This window comes from Myotis nattereri (genome assembly GCF_964212035.1).
Source record: "Myotis nattereri genome assembly, chromosome: 1".
NCBI lineage: Eukaryota > Metazoa > Chordata > Mammalia > Chiroptera > Vespertilionidae > Myotis > Myotis nattereri.
In genome coordinates, this window is record NC_138075.1 from 121,334,463 (window position 1) to 121,342,569 (window position 8,107).

Below are 8,107 nucleotides of genomic sequence, written 5' to 3' on the forward strand. Positions count from 1 at the left end.
TAGTATAGCTTTATATCTGGTATTGTAATCCTTCCAACATTTTTTAAAAAATTTCTTTATTGGTTAAGGTATTAAAAATGTGTCCTCATTCCCCCATTAACCCCCACCCTCCCCCTCCCCCCCACTCATGTTCTCATCCCTCTGTGGTCCATGTCCATTGGTTTGGCTTATATGCATGCATACAAGTCCTTTGGTTGATCTCTTCCCCTTACCCACACCCTCCCCTACTTTCCCTCTGGGGATTGATAGTCTGATCGCTGTTTCTCGGTCTTTGGATCTGTCCCTGTTCATCAATCTATGTAGTTCTGTATATTCCACAAATGAGTGGGATCAGGTGGTATTTATCTTTCTCTGACTGGCTTATTTCACTTAGGATAATGCTCTCCAGTTCCACCCATGCTATTGCAAATGTCAAGAGTTCCTTCTTTTTTACCGCAGCATAATATTCCATTGTGTAGATGTACCAAAGTTTTTTAATCCACTCATCTGCTGATGGGCACTTAGGCTGTTTCCACATCTTAGCTATGGTGAATTGTGCTGCTATGAACATAGGGGTGCATATATCCTTTCTGCTTGGTGTTTCTGGTTTCTTGGGATATATTCCTAGAAGTGGGATCACTGGGTCAAATGGGAGTTCCATTTTTAGTTTTTTGAGGAGGCTCCATACTGTTCTCCCCAGTGGCTGCACCAGTCTGCATTCCCACCAGCAGTGCAGAAGGGTTCCTTTTTCTCCACATCCTCTCCAACACTTGTTGTTTGTTGATTTGTTGATGATAGCCAGTCTGACAGGTGTGAGATGATACCGCATTGTCGTTTTGATTTGCATCTCTCAAGTAATTAATGACTTTGAGCATGTTTTCATATGTCTTTCGGCCTTCAGTATGTCCTCTTTTGAAAAGTGTCTATGTAGGTCCTTAGCCCATTTTTTGATTGGATTGTTTATCTTCCTATTGTTTAGTTGCATGAGTTCCCTTTAAATGTTGGAGATTAAACCCTTATCGGTGATATCATTGGCAAATATGTTCTCCCATGCAGTGGGCCTTCTTGTTGTTTTGTTGATGGTTTCCTTTGCTGTGCAGAAGCTTTTTATCTTGATGTAGTCCCATTTGTTTATTTTCTCTTTAGTTTCCACTGCCCTAGGAGCAGTATCAGAGAAGAAATTCTTTCGGCATATGTTTGCGATTTCACTGCCTGTGGATTCCTCTAGTATTTTTATGGTTTCCCATCTTATGTTTAAGTCTTTTATCCATTTTGAGTTTATTTTTGTGTATGGTGTGAGTTGGTGGTCTAGTTTCATTGTTTTGCATGTACCTGACCAATTTTCCCTATACCATTTATTGAAGAGACTGTCTTGACTCCATTGTATGCTCTTGCCTCCTTTTTTGACCTCTAACGTTTTTCTTTCTCATGATTGCTGCAGCTATTTGGGGTATTTTTTATTCCAGATGAATTTTTGGAGAGTTTGTTCTAGGTCTTTGAAGTATGCTGTTGGTATTTTAATGGGGATTGCATTGAATTTATAAGTTGCTTTGGTTAGTATGGACATTTTAATATTGTTGATTCTACCTATCTGTGAACATGGTATATTCTTCTGTTTGTTTTTGTCTTCCTCTATCTCTTTTTTCAGGTCCTGAAACCATCTGAGTACAGGCCCTTTTTGTCCTGGTTAAATTTATTCCTAGGTATCTTATTTTGTTGTTGTTGTTGCAATGGTAAATGGGATTGCTTTTTTAGTTTCTCTTTCTGTGAGTTCATTATTTGTGTATAGAAAAGCCATAGACTTATCAGTGTTAATTTTGTATCCTGATACATTGCTGAATTCATTTATTAAGTCTATTAGTTTTTTGATGGAGTCTTTGGGGTTTTCTATGTATAATATCATGTCATCTGCAATTAAGAACAGGTTTACTGTTTCTTTTCCAATTTGGATGCCTTTTTTCCCCTTCTTGTCTGGTTGTAATGGCTAGTACTTCTAGTACTATGTCGAAAAGAGTTGTGAGAGTGGGCATCCCTGTCTTGTTCCTGTTCTTAGGGGAAATGGTTTTAGTTTTTGCCCATTGAGTATGATGTTGGCTGTGGGTTTGTCATATATGTCTTTAATTATGTTGAGGTATGATCTTTCTATTTCCAACTTGCTGAGAGGTTTTATCAACAAAGAATGTTGGATTTTGTCAAGTGCTTTTTGTGCATCAATATCTATGATTGTATGGTTTTTATCTCTCAGTTTATTTATGTGGTATATTATGTTTATTGATTTGCGGATATTGTACCATTCTTGCATCCCAGGAATAAATTCCTCTTGGTCATGGTGTATGATCTTTCTAATGTAATGCTGCATTCTATTTGCTAGAATTTTGTTGACAATTTTGGCTTCTATGTTTGTGAGGGATATTGGCCTGTAATTCTCTTACATTGTATTATTTTTATCTGGTTTTGGGATTAGGGTAATGCTGACTTCATAGAAAGAGCTTGGAAGTGTTCCTTCCTCTTGAATTTTTTGGAATAGTCTGAGGAGGATAGGTTTTATTTCTTCCTTGAATGTTTGATAAAACTCCCCTGTGAAGCGGTCTGGTCCAGGGCTTTTGTTTGTGGGAAGTTTTTTGATTACTGCTTCAATTTCATCCATAGTTATTAGCCTATTTAGATTTTTTTTATTCCTCCTGGTTGAGTTTTGGAAGATTGTATCTTTCTGGGGATATGTCCATTTCTTCTAGGTTGACCAGTTTGTTCGAATAGAGTTATTCATAGTATTTTTTTATAACTGTTCATATTTCTGTGGAATCTGTTGTTATTTTGCCTCTTTTGTCTCTGATTTTGTTTAATTGGGTCCTCTCTCTTTGCTTCTTGGTGAGCCTGGCTAGAGGTTCATTAATCTTGTTTATCCTTTCAAAGAATCAGCTCCTGCTTTCATAGATCTTTTGTATTTTTTTTTTTTTTGGTCTCTATATCATTTATTTCCACTCTGATATTTATTATCTTCTTCCTTCTGCTCATCTGGGATTTTCTTGTTGCCCTCTTTCTAATTCTTCAAGTTGCAGAGTTAGATGGTTTATTACCAGTATTTCTTGTTGTTTTTTTTTTGTTTTGTTTTGTTTTGTTTTGTTTTGTTTTAAGGTAGGCCTGTAATGCTATCAACTTCCCTCTCAGGACTGCTTTAATTGTGTCCTATAGATTTTAGATTGTGGTATTTTCATTGTCATTTGTTTCCAGGATGTTTTTAATTTCTTCTTTGATCTCTTTGGTAGCCCACTCATTGTTTAATAATATGCTATTCAGCCTCCTAGTGTTTGAATTTTTGTGATTATTTTTATTGTAGTTGATTTCAAATTTTAAGCTATTGTGAACTGAGAAGATGCTTGATATGATTTCAATCTTCTTGAATTTGGAGAGACTTTGCCTGTGTCCCAATATGTGGTCTATCTTTGAAAATGTCGCATGTGCGCTTGAGAAGAATGTATATTCTGTACTTCTGGGGTGGAATGTTCTTACGATGTCAATTAATTCCATCTGATCTAGTGAGTCATTTAGGATTGCTGTTTCTTTGCTGATTTTTTGCCTTGAGGATTTATCCAGTGATGTTAGTGGGTTATTAAAGTCTCCTACTGTGATTGCATTGCTGTCAATCTCTCTCCTGATATCGTCCAGTAGTTTTTTTATGTATTTGGGTGCTCCTGCATTGGATGCATATATGTTTACCAGAGTTATATCCTCCTGTTGTATTGATCCCTTAGAATTATGAAGTGGCCTTCCTTGTCTTTTGTTATGGTCTTCACTTTGAGATCCATTTTTTTCAGATATAAGAATTGCTACCCCAGCTTATTTTTCATTTCCATTTGCATGATAGATATTTTTCCATCCCTTCCGTTTCAGACTGTGTGAGTCCCTTGTTCTGAGGTGGGTCTCCTGTAGACGCATATATATATATATGTGTCATGTTTTCTTTTCTTTTTTTTAAATATATTTTATTGATTTTTTTACAGAGAGGAAGGGAGAGAGATAGAGAGTTAGAAACATCGATGGGAGAGAAACATCGATCAGCCGCCGCCTGCACATCTCCTACTGGGGATGTGCCCACAACCCAGGTACATGCCCTTGACTGGAATCGAACCTGGGACCTTTCAGTCTGCAAGCCGACTCTCCATCCACTGAGCCAAACCGGTTTCGGCTGTGTCATGTTTTCTTATTCATTCAGTCACTCAATGTCTTTTGATTGGAGCATTTAATCCATTTATGTTTAATGTTATTATTGATAGGTACTTGTTTGTAGTTATTTCTGTACTTTATGCCTTTCTCCCTTTCTATTTCTTCTTTTTACAGCATTCCATTTAGCATTTCTTTCATTGCTGGCTTGGTAGTGATAAACTGTCTTAGCATTTTTTTGTCTGCAAAGCTCCTAATTTCTCCTTCAATTTTGATTGATAATCTTTCTTGATAGAGTATTCTTGGATTCAGTCCTTTGCATCACTTTGTATACTTCATTCTATTCCCTTCTAGCTTACTGTGTTTCTGTTGAGAAATCATTTGGTAATCTGATGGGGGATCCTTTGTAGGTAACTCTCTGTCTCTCTCTTGTTGTTAACATTTGCCATTATAATTATGACATGTTTTGGTGCGGGTCTTTTGGGTTCATCTACCTTGGGACTCTGTACTTGTGTGACTTTTTTCTTCCCCACATCAGGGAAGTTTTCTGTCATTATTTCTTCAAATAGAATCTCTAATCCTTGCTACTCTTCTTGTCCTTCTGGCACCCATATTATATGTGTGCTACTTCATTTCATGTTTTCCTAAAGCTCCCTTTGGCTCTCCTCCTGCTTTTTAATTTTTTTCTCCAGTTGGTGTTCAGATTGGGCTTGTTTCTCTACCTTATCTTCTAACTCACTAATTTAGTCCTCTTCTGCTTCTAGTCTACTGTTGAAATCTTACATAGCATTTTTTTATTGTAGCTGTATCACTTTTTGATTTCTTCCTGATTTTTACATAGGTTGTTGATTTTCTCATCTACTCAGTTTATGAACTGTATGACCATAACTCTGAATTCTTTTTCTGTCATATTGCATGCCTTCATTTCACTTATTTCTTTCTTGGCGATTACTCTTTTTCTTTCCTCTGAGAATTGTTTTGTTGTCTCCCTAGTCTATTACTAGAAGGTACAAAGGCCGAGTTGCAGGGGCCTGAGCTGTGTGCACTTTGAGCCTCTCACCACCTGATTGTCACTGAAGATTTCTGACATTGAGACGTGTGGCTGCTGTAGGTCGGTGCGTGCCACACGCATCAGAATCATGGACCCCGTGTGTGCAGCACTAAACAAAGTCCACAGACGTTTTCACACCATGGACATGCACTGAAAATCAGAGTCCCCTAGCATGTGGCAGGAGTCAGAGTCCCTGCATACATGTGCTGAGAATCGAGTATGGGAGTCTCTGTCGCTTGGTATAGCCTTGCTCCGAGAATCAGTGTCCCTGTGTTCAGGTGCATTTAGAATTGGAGTCACTGGCGTTAAGTGTGCTTATCCTGAGAATCAAGGATCCTGTGCATGCACAGTGAGAAACAGAGTCCCAATGGTCAAGTCACTGGTGCTCCAGTGCTGCCTTTTGGGGCAATGGCTTCAGGTGGCCTGCATGCTGGATAAGCACGACTGTGGTGTCCTGTGGTTGGCAGCTGCGGATTGGGAAGACTCAGTTTTTGCTGCCTGGCCCTTGTGCCCTTGGTTGGATTCATGCGCAACCAGCATTGGCTCACAGAGGCATCCAGGGGTCGTTTTCCAGGGTGGAGCACTCAGAGGGGACCTTGTGCTGAAGCTGCATGATCCATGGTGTCTGTGGGCAGGCAGCCGAGAAGGGGGTAGTCCCAATTTCTACTGCTGGGGCCATGCACCTTGTTTGGATATGAGCACACCCAGTGGGGGCTCAGAGCAACACCCAGGAGCGGTGGGCTCAGGAGGCCTGTGCTCTGGGAATGTGCGACTATGGTGTCTGGAGGTTGGCAGCCAGAAAGGGGGAAGTCACACTGCAGGAGCCATGACCCTTGGAGGTGTAAGTCTTAGGGTCTGCAGGTCTGCAGGCGGGGCAAGAGGATTTTGGCTGGAGTGGCTGCTGGGTCACTGGCAGTGTCCAAGGCCAGGCTGGGTGGTGGTGCTGAGTTCCTAAAAGAGGCCTCTCTCCCCTTCAAGATGGCGTGGGCTCCGTGCCCGAACCTCATAGCCCAGGGAGTGCCCACAGCGGTGGTAGGTGCTCCCTGTCTAGGAGAGCCTGGTCCATCAGCCTCTGATACTCCTGCTGGATTTAACTGTTCCTCACTCACTCACACACACACACCACACACATCCACACACTCTCACCCCCTCACTTAACTCACCATCTCCCTCACCTCTGTCCTGCCAGCTGCCATCTTCTAAATCTTCTGGGATCACACTTTTTAATGTAAAAAGTTTTTATACTGTGTGGCCTATTTGAAATGTAGCTTTCAGTAATTTCTGCTTGGGAAAAACATGAATATGTTAACATTCCACCCTTCACATCACATGCAGTAGTTGTTAGTGAAGTCAACATATTGCTTGACTGTCTTCATTATTACTTTATGACTACTTGTGTTTAACTAATTGCTTTTTTTTAATCCTTCCAATGTACTGAAACTTCCAGAATACTCAATATAGCTGTTTCATATAATGACACTGCCTCATTAGTTTGATGCTTTTGAGCATACATACTAATAAGAACTGTCACAAGGAAAAGATACTTTATTTTGTTTTCTCTGGTGTTCCTTTTTGAAATAAGAACATTTGCCACTAGTGGATGTTACAGCTCAAATATAACCAAAGGAAAAATGTCATCAAAAGACACAGATGGTCTCATTGGACTCTAGAGGAACTTTTTGTCTTTATCAGTAGCACTTTCTCCCTCATTTATCTACCTAACTGCACAGCATAAAAATTAATTTTTCAGGTAACACTTCCATAGCTGTAACTAATATCAAGACTGTAATATCCTAGCATGGCTGATGAAGAGCTACTTAGCTTAAAAAAAATGATCTAACAGATTCTAGGTACACTTGTGGCCCTTTTATATTAAGAGATTTCCCTGCAATGTGTGGCAGCACGCATGTGCAGGTACATTATAGTCATATGAATTGCTGCTTCAGCCATTGTCATACATCACAAATTATAAGATAGAGTACACATTTTTTTTTCTGAAGAGGAGGGAGGATGTTCCTCTCAGACAAATCTTATATTGGATTTTTTGGATAATAACTGACATTGATGGTTTTGTCTGTAATAGATGTGAAAAACAGTTTTCTTTTTTTTTTTGCTGTGGAATCTTCAATTTTTTAGAAAGATATATCAATAGAAGAGTAGAAATTCAGGTTCTCCTTTTTGCAATTTAATGTCCATTCAATTTCACTAAAATGTTTTTTGAAATAGGGTTTCTATGTAGATTAACAACATCTAGAAAGAGAAAAATTTTCAGCTGCCAAACTACAGTTGCAACCAAACAGTAAATTTTTAAAAAAGAGTATCTATTGCTAGGAAAGAGTTGAATCCTACTTGGAGAGTGATTCTAGAGCTTCATATATTGATTCACTAGTATACTCTACTAAATGTGATTTATCTTAGTCTTATACTATTAATTATATTTGTCTACTTTTACAGAACAATGAGCAACCAAAACTTTTAGATGTAAAAACTGCAAAGAGAGAAGTGTAAGACTGAGATAATGACACTAATCAACAGATTGTAAATAAACAATATTTAATTCTTTTATACCCTTCTTTGATCCTAAAATTATTTAATAAAAGTTTTAAAGAGGTATAAAATACACTAAAATTAATAGATTGGGATAAAACATCTGGCAGTAGAAAAGAAATGTGATACTGATTTTTTTGGAGTCTTTTAGAAACTCAATATAATCTATGTGGAAGGGGATTGATTATGAAGGAGGTGAAAGAGGGAAACTAGTTAATGGAATATTGTGTCAGCTAGAAGGGTTATCATATACAAATGGCAATGCAAATCTTAATATTCATATTCTCTTCTAACCTAGCATGTTTTAGAAAGTTCATTCCTCCTGCTCACTTTGCCTAAAATCCATTTGGAAATGTCCTTGTGGTTGTA